The sequence below is a fragment of the Orcinus orca genome, chromosome 3, assembly GCF_937001465.1.
Source record: "Orcinus orca chromosome 3, mOrcOrc1.1, whole genome shotgun sequence".
NCBI lineage: Eukaryota > Metazoa > Chordata > Mammalia > Artiodactyla > Delphinidae > Orcinus > Orcinus orca.
In genome coordinates this window covers 149477998-149495156 of record NC_064561.1, presented here as the reverse complement: position 1 = coordinate 149495156, position 17159 = coordinate 149477998, and the positions used below count along the sequence as shown (strand labels likewise).

The window sequence follows — 17159 nt, the reverse complement described above, 5'->3', positions numbered from 1 at the left end:
ATTTTTATTTATATATATATATTTTTTCTTTTTTTAAGTCAGAAAATACTAATGATAGAATTATATCATATTGAATTTTTCAGTTTGCCTTAAGATGTCCACGTTCCTGAGTTAGTTGTAGTTTAAAGAAATGTTTACATTCCTGACATAACAGTGGTCTCAAGTATATAAATTATTAGTTAGTATCTAGTGAATTTTGAATGCTGAAAATAGCTCATGCTGTGCCCTTAAGCCAAGGTATGAAACAAGGTTTATTTTTAAACATAATCTTTCTAGAGCCCTGACCACAAGGTAGAGATCAGGGACAAAGGCACAGCAAAGCATTAAAATTATCAATTGAGTTTTTAGATTTGGCAAGGCCTTTCAGAACAGGTTTGAGGGACAGGTATAGTTCATTTTACTTTTCCCAAAAGTGAAGGCTGTATCAGCGTGCTCCAAATGCCAGTAAATTTGATTGCAGAAGAGAGAAAGCTACCCACTGGTGGTAAACCTTAGGTTGACTAGGACTTGGCAGTTCATAAAGCATTTTACAGTAACAGCTATTAAAAACCATGATGTATATTGAAGTACTGAACTGGGTATTTTGTTCCTCTCACTTTACTCCTACTGGAGTTTTTAGCTAGGTCTACAGTGTGACACCTGGGCAGTAGTGCCAGACATGGGTCATCATAGGAATCCCAAGAGCACTGGAGAATGATAGGAGAGCCTCTTCTATCTCCTCCCCTACTCCACTGTTCAACAGCAGTTCTTTGATTATCTGACACCAGCTGGGTTTCCTTCAATTCTGACAGTACCAAGAGTTAACGTAGATTCCAGAAGTTAGAAGTACCACAAGATTGCCCCCACTTCAGACACCAGCCGACAACAGAGTCCCCGGGGTACCCACACTTCTGCCTGGCCAACTACAAATTAGGTGTTCCCACCCCTTCCCAGGTTCAATAATGTGCTAGAATGACCCAGAATTCAGGAAAGCACTGTACTTAGGAGTGTGGCTTTGTTATAAAGGATACAAACCAGGAACAGATGGGAGGAAGGACATGCATAGGGCAAAGTGGGGGGAGAAATGTACAGCACTTCCCTGTCCTGTCCTGGTGCTGCACCCTCCCAGCACATAGGTGTGTTTACCCAGATGCTCCTTTAACATTGTTTACTTAAGTTTCATTACCTAGACATGATTAAGTTATTGGCCATTGATTATTGAACTCTCTCCAGCCCCTCCTACTTCCCTGGAGATCTTGGGGGTGAGGCTGATAGTTCTAGCCCTCTGAGTCATATGGTTGATTCCTCTGGTGACCAGAGCCTAAAGTTACCTCATTACATAAACTCAGGTATGGGCTTGTTAGGAATAACAAAAGACGTAACTCAGGAAATTGCCAGGGTTCTAGGAGCTTAGTGCCAGGAACCAGGGACAAAGACTGAATACATACTTTTTTATTATACCGTATGTATCATCTGAGATTCAAAGGAAAACTAACTGAACCCTCATGTCAATACATTTAAAATCTAGAAATCTTTTGGATATGTACAAAAACAGAAGGATCTTACAGTCTTACCATTTAAAAAGGCTGCCATCCTCATCCTACTATTGAAAGTAGAAATATTTTCATGGAAAGGTAAGTGCTTCTCCAACTACATTCAGTTTTGAAGTAATATTTCAAGATTAAAGAAGTCCATGAGAGTCTTCTAATTACCCACTTTATACTTTGAAAAAGCAAACAGTATTGACTGAGGCCTAGATGTAGATAAAGTGTCAACCAGTAAATCAAGTGGATTTTAATGCACATCTTCAACATGGGTTGATTGTTCTAAACGAACAAATGAACAATTAAAGACCAAACAAATGGTCTTTAAAGTGTTCACATGGAAACAGTTTTATAACTGTCATGTAAAATTACAAGTAAATGACCTCTTAAAAGTTTAGCCTGATTTTGTTGAAGGTAACATAATAGCTTTGAATTTATTAACACTAACCACTGTGTTTGTTATATCAGGAGAGAGAAACCTAAGCTGAATGGTTTCCATGTGTAATGTGCTGAGCTGTGCCATGGCTCTTAAAGAATTTGTCATAAAGGATTCAAGTGAGAAGCAGAAGGAATTAAAACTATCACCACCAATTACTGAGATCCATTATATTTGGAGGCCTAGAAGTGTATTGCTTTAAAACCATAAATGTAGAGGCTGTCATTATCATAAATGTATGCCGAATTTACAGAATATCTTAAAACTACTACATGTTCTATAAATGTTACTTCATTAATTCTGTTGACATGGTACGTAGGAAGGCAGCATGTGAATTCATAATTTTTTTCTCCTCAACTTTCCCACAACCTAATACGACACTAAATATGACACATACAACTGAAGTGATGCCCACCTTGATATTTGTACCAAAATACAGCCTAGGAGAGAAAAATCTTGTAACAATAGCGTCATTTATGAATCACTTATTATATGCCAAGCACTTTAATCATCTCAACGACCTCATGAGGTAATTAACATTATTAGCTATCATTTTACAAATAGAGGAAACTAAGAGGAGGAGGTGAGAAATAGCTGGTAGAAAGTGGAGCCAATATTTGAAACCAGGGAGTTAGACTCCACAGACTACACCCTTGATCACTAAAATACAGTTACCTCTGTATGAGATCTGTTTGTGGCTGACAATACTAGATTGCACAGAGCATAAGTCAAACACCCATTTTCCTTTTGTAATTTACATCAGCCCTTGATGGGGTTGGGGTGGGGGAACAGGAGATCAGAAAAGGTGGCAAAACACATGGAGCAAATTGCCTTTTGGTAGCTCCTTGCCAGTCTCCTTGCCTTGAGACCACACCATCTAGGCAATGGTTCTGCAACAACAGCGTGCATCAGCATTTTGTTAAAAGGCACAATTCGATTGGTCTGGGTAAGGACCCAAGAATTTGCATTCCTAACCTTCCCAGGTAATACACTGCGTTTAGTCCTGGAACCACACCTGGAGAATGGCTGACACAGAGTACTTAAAGGAAGCAGAAATGACTAGCCAGTGGCACTAACTTGTTTTGAGGGTCTCTTCTTTTTTTGTAGCGTAGTCAGGTGCTACTCAAAATATCTTGTTACTTGTTGTTCATGTTTACTATTCACGTAATGGACTGGACTAAGACAACAGTCTTGGATTTTTTTGTTTCAAGAGCGTTCTACGTATTCTCAGTAATCAATTGCCTTTATAATGTTTCTGAAATGAAAATGCCACAAAGACATGAAATGTTAGAGAATAAGAAATTAGAAACTGGAAAATCACAATAATTGAATAATTTTGCTTCCACTGGGTAACTCAAATATACTTTAGAGACAAAACAATAGCTAATTATCTGCTGAGGAGCAAATGTCAATGTATGAATTCACCTAAGAAGAGCTAGATCGTTAACTGGTTGGGAGTTTGGTAGACCACCCATATTAGAGCAGTAACTGTGTCCTCTGAAATAATAGTTATCAATTAGATACAACTATGAAACACTATGGAGGGAATAATAGGGGTTCAGAACCCTAGTCCAGTTGAAATGGTGCTTATGAAAAACAAGACAAAAATCAAACAAAAGTGACTATTTGATTCTGACAACTTTTCATGAGATAATTTCACTACAGGATCAATGGGCCCAAAGCCTTCATCTGTTCACTGTGCAACTGTAAATAATACCCAAGTGCTGATTATAAGAAAATATCACACTTATTGCTATACTTGGCTACATAGTCAAAATTTTGGAGTATAGTTGCTACTATAGGGAATCTCAGCAACTCAAATTTTTTAATGAAAATTACTTTTTTTTTTTTTTTTTTTTTTTTTTTGCGGTACGCGGGCCTCTCACCGCTGTGGCCTCTCCCGCCGCGGAGCACAGGCTCCGGAAGCACAGGCTCAGCGGCCATGGCTCACGGGCCCAGCCGCTCCGCGGCATGCGGGATCCTCCCGGACCGGGGCACGAACCCGCGTCCCCTGCATCGGCAGGCGGACTCCCAACCACTGCGCCACCAGGGAAGCCCTGAAAATTACTTTTATAATGAGAACTTTTTATATGAAAATATCTCAAGATCACAATTTGGGGTTTTTTCTTTCCCCCCCCTCCCTTCCACCTCTCTCTCTTTTCTCTGTTGTACTTTACCTTTAGAAAGAAAGCTCAGCATTGAACATTAATGACTAAATGATGAGGCAGGGAAGTCTAAAGTGAATTAAAGTATGCAGTATATCAATAGAATTTAAGCTGACCGGCAGAAGGAGTAGTGGCACCTCACTCAGCTGCTGAAATTTACCACCTTTTTTTCTACTTTGTTGTTGTTGTTAACTTATACTTGCTCAAGTAGAAGATTCACCTATATTAGAAAAATAAGTTAAAAACTACTCCAAGACCCATTAAACAGAAATAACTATTGTTAACATTACATGAATATCTGTCCATATACATATGCACAAGAGAGAGAGAACTTTTAAAAACAGAATTGCCCTGCTAGCCTTAATTCTTTTGGTTTAATTTTCCTTGAATTTAACAGAAATAAGAAGGGAAGCAGGATACATGGATAAACCTCAGATAAATGTTTCTTTACTACTAGTCCTTTAAAGGTTCCTATAAAATTAAGGAAAAAGGGATTTTAATAAATACTAATTGTCAGTGATTCAATTTGATTTGCTAATTATATTTGCATGGTCAAGGCTTATAAAGTCAGTGTGCAGATTAAACAGCTGATTAATTACAGCACAGAGAGAATTTGTGAAATAGAAGACAGAGCTGAAGAAATTACCCAGAATCTGAAAGAAGGTAAAAATCTGGAAAATATGAAAAAAGGCATGAGCTAGAATGAGGGGGTCTGACACACATAATGTTCAACTGGAAAACCTGAAAGGAAGATAAACATGGGACAGGGATCATATTCAAAGAGATATTGTCTGAGAATGTTTCTGAAGTGTCTGTAAGACATGAAGTCTCAGACTCGGGTAGCACACAGAACCTTAACAGCATAAATAAAACAAATTTTCCTGGAACAGGATATACCTTTTGAGTTACAGGTTCAACTCTACAGCAATATGCAGTCTTAGAAAACTTTTGCTCTGTGTCGGCTCCCAAGATATGTCAAATATCCCTACCAGGAGAGAGGAAGGAGAGTGGAGGTAGGAAAACCCCATGAATAGCCCAGGTTCCCATTCAACAGGGATGCTATGTATCAGGTAACTTAATGACCAGAAAATAAGAGTAGAATGTCCCTATATGCCCTAGAACAGCACTAAAGGTGGAAAGGTCCCTCAAAACCTGAAATAAAAATAATAGCTACCATTTATTAGGCATTTATTAGAGGAGGTTCTGACATTTGGGCCCCAGCTACTTAGAGACTGTGATGAAAGGAGTAGACAGATACATTGTCAGTGGGGGGTCCTCCTGACTACCACCTGAGCCCATGGACTCCAGATTAAGAAAACCTAGTTTACTGTTTTCCAGAAACGTCGTCTCAATTCTCACAACTCCCAGATTACAGGTGAGGAAACAGACTAGAAGGTGCTTGAAACCAGGGTGTCATGTAAGTAGTAAGTAACAGAGCTACGAGTCAAGGTGTAGCTTTATGACTCAAGAATCTAAACTTTTAGCCACTGTCAATGTTACTCAAAGTATAGAACAAGGACCTCCTGCATTAGAGTCAGTTGTTCCTAAGAATGTTTTTGACTTCTTTTCCGCTAACACAAGGGAGCAGGGTTTAGCAAACTAAATTTTAATGAGCTCTGCAATAACATGAAACTGTCTATACTGTCTTTATAGGTCTTACAGTTTCATCAATTCTTTTGGAAAATAATATTTTTCTGACATTAAAATTCTTCTCTGACATATACACCCATTGTAGAAAATGCAAACAACACTGGAAAGTATTAAGATCGTTTAAATCACCTGAGATTCTGCCACATAACCAAAAACATTTCCAATGTCTGGTGTAGTTCCTTCTAGTTATATATATCACAGATTTCTGTCATTCTGTTTTGTAACTTTTGCTTTCACTTAACATGTTGAAAATATTTCCCCATACTATTCAAAACAAGAAATTTTAACCTCTATATATTACTGTTACATTGTAATCAACCTATTGTTGAATGGCCCTTTCTAGGAGAAAAACAACACTTTTTTCAAATGAAGGGAATTGAACCATGAGGTCAGCCCTGTATGGCTGGGTATCGCGGGACTCCCAAGGGAAGGGAAGGCATGAAGGAAGGGTTTATGATTTGAAAGGGAGCAGGCCCTAGCAGCATGTCTGCAAGAGAAATTGGGGTATAGGGGGCCCCTGGAATGGAGTCTGGCCAATGGACTTTAAGAGAAGTGGTTTCTGATGCTGAGTTTTAAGTTTTCCTTTTCTATGATAGCCTAAAGTTTTCAGTAACCTCTTAATTCTCTAGGATCGAGCGTCGGCTTTGCCCTCTGGTGTTGTATAGGTCCGTACATGGTGGGAGGGCCTATGACAGAGTACATGTCAGGTTGGGAGTTTGAGGCTCTTGGTATCTAGGCAGTTTCTTTATGAAATCCTGCTCTGTGTATTGTCATGTTGTAGGATTCAAGGAGTATTTTATATTTTAAAAATATGCAATGATTTATCCTGTATTTTATTGTTTTAGAGAGACTGACGGCATGTATTAAGATCACTCCTTTTAAAAAAAGTCCTTTTGTCTTTTGAGGAGAAGTCCTCCCTTTAAAGTCACACTTTTCTCACAGAGAACCTTTATCCTACACAGGTAGATGACCACTCTTACAAAACAAGGAAGCAATTATTCTAGGTTCTCTTGGTTTTCCTGCCAATCTCAATGGTCAGTCTGTGGAGCTGTCCAAGGTTTTATTTCTTGTCTTTCCTGTTTGGCCCCTTTAATCATCATACAAAGAGGCAGCAGAGGGTAGTAAGGAAGAGCTGCAGACTCGTGTGACCTTGAGCAAGTCAAATAACGTTTCTGGGCCTCAGTTTCCTCATCTATCAAAACAGGGATGGTAATAAGAGCACCTAACTAAAAAGGTTATTGTGAGGATTTAATCGGTTACTCTTTGTGAAAGTGTCACAGTTCCTGGCAAGTAGTGAAAAAAGGAATCTTTGGATACCCTAACTTCTACCATAAAAGGGTTTTAAACTTAGGTTATTTTTCTCCTCAGCTCTTTCGATTTTGTAAATACACCCTGGTAATCATGAATTGAGGATGCCGCAACAGGAGGAGGAGGAAAGAGTGTTCACTGAGCTGTGACTTAGGGCTCCTAATCATGGCTCCGCCATTAACTAGCTGTGTGGCCCTTGTTAAGTTAATTGACCTCTCCGACTTCGATTTCCTCCTCTGTAAAATGAAGGACTTGAACTTCAATAAGTCAACTCTATGCTTCAGTATTCGGTGAATCGCATTCCCTCCTTGTTTGTAGACTGGAAAAATATTTGGCACCTATCATTAGCCAGAGAGTCATAGCTGCGGAGTACACAGGAAGTTAGGGGTCCACTGCCTAAGTGGCACCAAAGGAACAGGGCCTAATATATGCAAGGACTCCACGCTGAGGGTGGCATTAGCGCTTATTTCTGCAGAGCCTAAACCCTGCCAGACTCACCTGAAGGAGCCGTCACTCTGGTTTGCTAGAAAACCCCGTTCTGTTAGGAAGATTACTGGGTCGCTGTCTCCCAAGGACACGGAAACCTTTTTTATCCAGAGGCTGGAGCGGCTCAGTACGAAGCGTGAGTTGGGAGCTGTGTCAACCCTCTTTCGGCTGTGTGGCCACTTCGCATCCGTGCTCTAGGAGGCGTCCTCTCTGCGGCAGGGCCAAACCCCCTCCTCGAGTGTCTGCGACGGGTGTCCCCGCGCCGCGCGCCCCACTCCCTCCAGCCCCTCCCGCCTGGCTGCCATAGAAACCGACCTACGAAGTCCAGGCCCGCGTCCCGGTACCCCGCGGGCCTCCCCTTCCCCCCCTCCGCCGGGCCAGCCCCCCGCTCCGGATTGGTCCTTCGGGAAACGCTGCGGGGCGACTGGGTCCCCTCGGAGGAGCCCTGGCCGGGCCGGTGGGCGGGGTTTGCCGCGGCCGCCGTCCGTCAGGTCGGCCACCCCTGACAGCTCCGGGAGCCTACAGCGCGGCCGCGGCGCCCCGACACACACGCACCGCCCGCGCCCGCGCCAACCACCGGGAGCGCCTGGCCGGGCGCCGCGCAGCCGACTCCGCGAGAGGAGCTCGCCACCAAGGTAAGCGAGGGCTGCGGGGCTCGCAGCCAGCACCCCACCCGGCAGCCCCTTCCTCCGCCAGGCTGCCGACCTGGGTGCTGAGGAGGGACGCCTCTCCTCCCCGTGACCCGAGGGGAAAGAAAGACACAACTCCTGGCGGGGGTGGGCGACTTGGGGTTAGGAGAAGGTTAGGTGCTTTTTAGGGGCTCCCCCTCCCAGGCCCAGCGCTCCTGGGAGGAGAGCGCGTTGGAGGCGGAGATCGGGGTGTGCCGGCGCATGGGGCCCGCGCGTGTGCGCCTGTGTCCCGGAGTCCCGGCTTGGTGCGGGCACCCGTGTCTGGGGGCGCGCCCTGAGCCTCGCCCCGCGCACACCAGCTGCGCGCCACCAGCGCTCCCGGGCGCAAGCCCAGAGCTCGAGAGTTTGTATCGAGGGCCGGGAACCTGCGTGACCCCGGCTGGCAGTGGGCAGTGGAGGGAACTGACAGTGAACGGCTGTAGCCCAGAGGAAGGAACCCTCCACCACCACCCACGCCACGACGCGCCCTAAAGAAAAACGCTCCTTATGAAAGACTGCACAAGTAAGGAAGAACCTGTCTCCTCTTCCCTGAGGTCCCTTCAGGAATATTAGGAGCTCGAGGATTGGGCGATGCGACCCGGAGAGGATCGCAACAGGGTCTTTAAAATGCCGTCTCCGATCAGCTTTGTGTGCCTCACACAATATCGGAGCGGATGGAGAGGTCCAGGCAACAGATAAAGGTGCTCCTAGCCCTAATAAGGGTAGCGGAGCTTCAGCCCTCTGCACTTTTTTTCTTCCTTTCTCTCTCTCCCTCCTCCGCCGTCCCTCCCGGCCTGTCTCCTCAACCCCTCCCCGTTTTCGTCCTCCCGACTTTATTAGACAAGAGGGCTCTCTGTTAGACCCACCCTCCCCCACCCCATTCCTCACCCCGTTTCAAGCCGAGAGCGAAGGAACCACATTCTAAGCTCTCACCCGTGCAATTTCAGACAAGTTTGGAAGTTAAACAAATCGCCTTTGCACTCGAGGCCGCGGGAATCCAAAAGGGAAACAAACAAAATCAGACCGAAAAATCGATTCCAAGTTAAGTCAAGATTGCAAAGGGGAATCTAAAACGAGTATTTGTTCATGGCGATAGGATTTTTTAATGTTTGAAAAATATGTATCACTCAAGTTTGCATCATCAGTATTCAATTTGATTCACAGAAGAGATTCAAAAGATGGTTTCTGTTAGTGTTGCAAAAGCACTTCTAATTTTGGTTGCCATGGTAACTGAAGAAGTCGCCCGGCACTGTTGAGAGGCTGCCTGGCTGGATCCAGGAACTGTTCTTGAGGAGATCTCCCCACGTCGCCTCATGTTACCATGGTAATAATAATCGAGCCTGTAAGATACTTGTTTCTTTAAAGTACTAAAAGCCCAAGGCATGTCGTTGTTGTTTAATTTTACCTTTTCAGAGTGTGCAATTTGTGAAACAGATCTTCCCTCTCAGACAACTGAGAGTAAACACTGCCCTCCAGCCAATCAGTCCCGCTGGCCCAGCTCCCTTCCCACAGCTCTCTGCACTAAGGACGGAGGCCGAGGAGAGTGTTTGATGCTAAAGGAATCCTGGCCTGTGACCAGATCTCTCTCCCCATTAAGCGTTAAATTTGGAATCCTAATTAGCTTTCTAATTAGAAGAGGGGGGAATGTGAGTGGGAGGCCCAGAAAGAGGCTAATAGGGAAAAAGCTAAGTCCAGCTCTCCACGGACTGGTGTTTTGTGTGCTGTTGAATTGCCTAGTAAAGTCCTGGTAGGTTTATTTTTGGCTTGACCACTGTTAAGTGGTAAGCCTGTAAAAACCTTCAGAGAGGCCTCATTCTGTGCTAGGAAAAAAATGTGGATTGATATTTAGTTTGAGGTGTGTGCTTTTTTCTAATAACACTGCATTTAAAATAAAGAGAGTTTTGTGTGAAATCTCAATTTCCCAGTAATAACTACAGATAGGCCATAGAGCCCTTTATGCTCTTGGTTTGGCCTTAGGTTTTCAGTTAAAAAGGCTTAATTTGGGCGGAGCAATGGTCCCATTCAAATACTTTTATTAGTAAGTGTTGATGTCTTTAAAGGACCATAATATTTTACACATTCACAATTCCTGAGCATTGAATCCTATAAATTAAATTTACATATTGATAGCATATGACTGGGAAATTTGAAAGCCCCTAGACTTACAGTTAAAAAAAAAAAAAAAGAATTTGTCTTAATAGGTTAATGTTTTCAGCCAAGTATCTAGTTCCATTTTAAGAAACTTAAAAATTAAAATATAATGTAAAATCCAACTGCATTCTTTGAATCTCATTACAGTATTTATCTAGGGACTAAAGAGCCTTAATTCATTGGCTGATTTTCTTTCAGTTGTTGAAAGGACAAACTGTTTATAAAATTAGTCTCGTTCTATGGTTGTCACTTCCTATGGTCATTCTAGAAAAAGTTCTCTAGAATTGAAGTTATAAATTTCAAGAAAAGAAGAAAATATTCAGATTTCTTATGAAGACAATAGTCTACAATTTGAATTAATCAGATCACAGTTCTTAAATTACTTTTTTCTCAAGAACTTCAAAGATAGCTCAACCATTATCATACAGTATACTGGGGAATATTAACCAGTTTTATGGATGGGCAAGTTGTGTTCTAAAGACTCAAGTCATCTCAGCTAACTACTTGGAAAATTAAGAGATGAAAACTAAAATCACCTGGCATGTCTATGAACATGAGTATCAGGTAGGACTTAGAGAAAATCTAGGTGAGAAGAGAGACAAGATAGAGTGGCAGGAAGAATTTAAGATTATGAGAAAAATAAAACAGTAGGGAAAAAGTCTTAAGTGAGAAGAAAACTCACAGATTAAAGGAAAGGGAGTAAAAAGAAAAAATTGAGTGTAAAGAGAGTTGCACAGAAAAACAAAAACAAAAGAAAAACAAGTTGGAGAATAGGAAGCTAAAAAGAACTCTACTCTTCATCTTCCATGGAGAACAGAGAATCTGATGCTTTTCCAGAAAGCCCCCACTATCCTATTTAGCAAAATCCTCCAACTTAGAGGATCTCTGGGAGGCCTGAGTGGTGGACCAAAAATCTCTCTGGGTCACTGCTTCCTCAGTAGTATGGGCTGGGGCAGCCTTCCCATCTGCTCGCTAGACCTCCTTCTTCCCAATCCTTAAGCCACTAAGAAAGCTTTCTACATTTACACCTGTTGGGATCATTTAGTTGGGATAATTTGTAGACACACTTGATTATGTAATTGCAATTATTAAACTTTAAATTGCAGGTTTCACTTTTAAAAATCGCTTAAATTGTTATCAAAGTAAGGCATTCATCTAATTTTGTGAATTAGAGCACGTGAAAAGATTCTAACAAAACAACAGTCCCCCTCCTTGGGAGACTCTGCTCTTAGCTGTTTGATCACATACCTCCCCATTTCCAAATAATTCACTTATGTGACTGGTCCTTGAGTTACCAGTTTTAGACAGAATCTATGTACTTTCTCTTATTATAGGGGAAGATATAGCTCTCTTACTCCACCCGTCCAACTTCCCCTTCCTCCATTTCTGCAACATAGTTGGTGGAAGAAAATCAGCCAGAGCACCATTAGTATAACCCTTTATTTACAAACACCAGGCAGGGGAGAGCTCCATAGAGCATCAGGCTTAGGGAAGGAGGACTAAATGTTTCCTAGGACTTTAGCCAGAGCAGCCAAAGTTCTGCTAACTTCAGAAATAGTTGGTCAAGGATAGAAAAGGGAGAAATGGCTCTTTTGGATTAGTAGCCATTGTTTGAGTAATTTGGATTTTATACAGGGGAATGGGGAGGAAGATTCAGGGGCTAATGTCTTGTGCTAGGACAGTGAGGAGGAAGAGTGCAGGAGACAAGGACTTGCACACCTCTCCGTGGAAAATCCTGCCCTATCGTGCTTCTCACAAGTGACATCGCAATGTTAATTAAATCAACATTGTGTTTGCATTGCTATGACTGTGTGATTATTGTTCACTGCAGGGCCAAATCGTGAACTATGGTTGTATTTCTTTTTCTCTACAACTATTTTGAGGAAAATAGTTTTTCATTTGTTTACTTTTTAGAACCTATCGCCAGTTCTTCTAGTGGCTCTTTAAAATGCCTCTCCTGGGTATTTTCCACACAATGAAATGCATCGGCCAATTGTCTTCTTTCTGGGACCCACTCCAGCCCTCCAAAATGGACCCCTCAGTTCTCCAGTCTGAACCAGTTTTCTGATGGCCCTGACACCCACTGGCATTCCAAGATTTCTCTTTACCTTCCTTCTGTGCTGATTCCCTGTTCTCTTGTTTTCTTCTTTCTTGGTTTATGCTTTCATTTTATGGGGCATCCATTTTGCTAGCTTCTTAAGAAAGGGTACAGAAGTAAATTTGGGGGACCTTGCATGTCTGGAAAAGTCTATTTCACTCTCACACTTAATTGATGGTTTGCCTAGGTCTAGGATTCTAGACTGGCTATTCATTCCTGCAAATTTCCAAAGATTGGTTTATTGTTTTCCAGCTTCCAATGTTTCTGAAAGTTCATTGCCATTCTGATGCTTGATTCTTGGCGTGAAATCTGTTTTTTCTCTTTGGAACCTTGTAGGACTCTCTCATTGTTTTATGAAATTTCAGTAAGTATGGATTCACTTTCTATGGATTATGTTCAGATACTTGGTAGAGCCAGGAAACTCATGTCCTGCAATTATGGGGAATTAATAATGTAGGCATACTTGGGAAATTATTCCATTTTATTGGTTTCTTTTCCTTGTCATGTATTGATTATGGTTAATTGTATCAACTCAGGATTTTTAGCTTTGAATAAATTGGTTGCTGCCCTTTGGAATCACGCATGCTGCCAGACCAGTTTCTCTTTTCTCACCACTTTTGGTCTTTTAAAAACCGATCTCTACTCTCATTCATATAGTATCATATCCTTAGCTCTACTAATAGTTTTGGTACTCTTTGGGCATCTGCGTTACGGTACATATTGGTTGGAAGATGTTAATCTAAGCACAAAGACAGCAAATTTGCTACAGACTAATCAATGACATGAAGGCCAAGCCTGAAATGATGGTGCAGGTTTCATGACCTTTCATGTCAACTATTGGTAACCTGCAGAGTAAAATATCTCTCTAGAATATAGACTTGTTCACCTTCACATTTTACAGTGGAGGAAACCAATCCTGAGATGTTAAGTGTGGAGTCATTTCTCCTGACTCCTTTCTAAACCATTATTCTTTCACCTTGTCTCCTCTCTCTGCTTGGCTACCTTGTCTTATATTTCTTTTTCTTTTCATTTCTTAATCTTCTTTTCTTTAGTATAAAGAAATATTATAGTTCTTTACTGTAAGACATATTATATTCATACATAAAGTATATATTCTAAAATAGTACATATTCCAGAGGCAGCAAGAAGTAAGAGTTGGGCTTCCTGGTGGCGCAGTGGTTGAGGGTCCACCTGCCGATGCAGGGGAAACCGGTTCGTGCCCCGGCCCGGGAGGATCCCACATGCCGTGGAGCAGCTGGGCCTGTGAGCCATGGCTGCTGGACGCGCATGGCTGCGCGTCCGGAGCCTGTGCTCCGTGTCAGGGGAGGCCACAATGGTGAGAGGCCCGCGTACCGCAAAAAAAAAAAAAAAAAAAAAAAAGTAGGGGTTAAGTCTAATTCTGGAATAGCTTGCTGAGTTTGAATCCTGGCTCTGTGACTCCCCTACAGTGTGACCTCGGGCACATTATTTTACCTCTTTGTACCTCAATTTTGGGGGCCTATAATAATGGTACCTACCTTCTAGGATAGTTGCGAGAATTAAATGAGTTGATTCATGTAAAGCTCTTAGAACGGTGCCTGGCATACAATAAATATCAATGTCGCTAGTATTCTTGTCAGAAGTACAGAAACAAATGTTAAAATGAAAGAAATAATTATCTTTAATTCTGTCTCTACTACCATCTATAATCCCAACTAGAGAGATGGCCATGGTTAACATTTCCAAGGGTTGTTTCTTGGTAGTTAAAAAAAAAAAAAAAAAAAAAAGGCATATTGTACATACAGTTTTAATGTTACTTTTTCCACTTGTCTTTATAGTTTAAGCTTGACTGTTCAATATTCTTCTGTGTGGTATATTTGCTTCCTGTATTGGCCCTAACACAGAGCCTTGCAAATTAGGTTCTTCATAAGTACTAACTGACTGGGAAGCCAGCTCTTCCTCCTGGACCCTTTGGGTTTGGAACAGGTGTAAAGAGGTCTTCCTGTCATGAATTCGAGAAGACTCAGTTACCTTTAAGACAGGTCTTATCTTTCGCTAGACATTGAAAGCATTCTGGCATCTGAAGAATCTGGAGATGGCATCTGAAAAGTGTGGATCAGAACAAAATGAAGGGATACTCACATGAAAAGATGACGGAGGAGGAGAGGGAGGGCTGGGTGACAACCAGAATGGAAGTGGTGGGGTGGGACTCAGTGGGACCATTAAGCATGGAGGTGTGGGTCTCCCCGCCCGCACGGCAGAGACCACATGGAATGTGGATCTGATATTTTGATTTTTTCCTTGGAACCTCAGCAATTAAGTGAGGCTGGGAAGCCAGTGAAAAGGCTTCTGTGTGCAGACACATCCTGAAAGCTGAGGCTGCTTTGATCTCCTGGGAGATCCGACGTGATCTTCCCCAGTGCATGACAGTCACCAGTCTGCTTCACTCACACAGGACCTATGTAGCCAGAAGCAGTCGACTTAGCAATGTTTCCAGAGTTCTGGAATTAAGCCTTGAGCAGCCCCAGTGAAGATTCATGCCTCTTGAGAGCCCTCCATGTAACACTGAGACAAATTGATGTTAGCGGGTTTGTGTTCTGTCATGTTGCACGTGCTAGAGAATTACTGTCTTCTTGGGAAGCAGAGAAGTTCTTCAGAGGCTTGTGGTCTGGGTGGTGGGTTTTGGGTGGAGATATATAGAAGGTGATGTAGAAGGTGAGGAGGAACGCTTCTGTCTTGCCTAAACTCAGGCTTCCTTAAGAGTCACCCTCTCTGTATAGCACATCACATCCATGTGAGAACTAGTCTGTGTGGTTTGGTGACTACTGTCTGCCGAGAAAAGTAAAAAAGATTTAAAACAATAAAACAGGTGACATAGTTAATAGCTATAGGAAACAGGATGCAACATTTTTTTAAAGGTTAGTATATAGCAGTGCTAAGTTAGTATATAGCAGTGCTAAGTAAGTAGACTCTGGATTTAAAGCTGTTTGTCTCATTGATGGAATGTTCAGTGATAGTTGAAATTTGGTGACTTAAACCTTTTTTGTTCAATGCTAGATTAATTGGTGAAAGTTGCCCATCAGAACAGAGACTAAGATGCAAATACAGACAATTACTCCCATTCTTGGCTAATAAAATACACTCTGATCATATTTAATTATGATTAAGTTTTTTTAAAAAACCTTTTAAACTTTTCTGAACTTCTAGTTTAGACAAATACCCTTTGGACATAATCAACAGCACTAGTTCTTGTAGCAGACAGTGAGGTACAGATTTTCCTACCCTTTACATTGCCTCACATTCAATGGCCATTAAAAAAAGCAACAACCCACAACCCCCATTTCACTTTCTGTTTCCCTGACCTACATTTCCTTATCTTAGCACTTGCTTAATCACAGGGGCAAATTCTTTCAGGTTTCATCTCATTCAGGAAGTTTTCCCTGAACATTGACCATACCCCACGTGTTCTCTGGGTGCCCACCCTACCTGTACATATGTCTGGCCCAATGCTTTGAACGTTACATTTAAATTGTCTGTTTTAGGTGTCTACCTTGCCCCACTAGCTGATGATTTAATCGTACCTATGTGGCTCTTGGGGAGGACCTCGTACCCACTGGCTTAAAGTAGGCAGGCACTTAAAAATAGTCTGCTGACCTGGATATTTCATCTTGTTATTGGAGGAGTATCCCACAGCCCTAGCTCTGAGGGAGGAAGAGAAACTGGGCTTTCCAGCCCCTACAACAGAAGAAGGCAAGGAAGGGAGAGTTAATAAAGATGTTGAGTGAGCCAGCCTACGGTGACTGCCACAACATCACTGATTGATAGGGTGACCATGTGTCCCAGTTCATCAGGGAAGGCTCTGGATTACATCTGTTTTCCCAGTGTGATTATTAATAGCACCCCCTTCTACTCTCAAAAGTGTCTTGGTTTGAGTGACAAATTCTGTGTTCACCCTACTTACTGAGCACTCGCTATTTATTGTAGGCTCTCATTAAACAGTAGCTATTAATAAGGGAGATAGACCACAACCTTAAGATAAATAACAAGCCAAGATTACATGTGGTGGTCTAACAGCACTTCATAGGTCTAACCGTTTTGACACCGTCTGTGGCTGGTTGATCATCTGCTCCACCCCTCCCACTCCCATGTTTCCTACTGAAACAGGAGGGAAGGGGACAGGGCACAACCTTTAAAAGAATGACATAGCCATAAGACATGACAAAAACTGGTTAGAACCAACTAGGTCCAAGATGGTGGAAGATTCGACTTCCAGGGGACCTTGAACCTCATTATACACTCATCGTAATACATTAGCGTTTAATGACACACCCACCAGTGCCATGACAGTTCTGAGGCTAACCATAACAGGCCAAAAAGTGGGTGGTGGCCCAATTCCTGGAAATCCCCGCCCCTTCCCTGAAATAGTTGGAATAATCCTTCCACTTATTAGCCTATGAAATTACCTAGCCCATAAAAAATAACCACCCCATATTTCGGCACCTCTCCCCTTCTGAGATGGCCCACGCTCCATCTGTGGAGTATGTTTCTCTCTAAACAAATCCACTTCTTACCTATCACTTTGTCTCTCACTGAATTCTTTCTGCAACATCAAGAACCTGAGCTTCATTAAATCCTGAGACCAGATGTGTAATCTCAATTAAAAGACCATAGGTTCAGGGACTTCCCTGGTGGCAC

At 42.3% G+C, this 17159-nt stretch overlaps 1 protein-coding gene across 1 annotated transcript in view; it reads left to right on the top strand.

The window, feature by feature from the left end:
- The first annotated feature begins 7817 nt into the window (after positions 1–7817).
- Positions 7818–17159, top strand: part of NIM1K (NIM1 serine/threonine protein kinase) — a 74996-nt gene continuing 65654 nt past the window's right edge. Inside the window, exon 1 of the mRNA XM_004265953.3 lies at positions 7818–8203. The gene's annotated coding sequence lies outside the window, so the exon portion shown is untranslated. The remainder of the gene's footprint in view (positions 8204–17159) is intronic.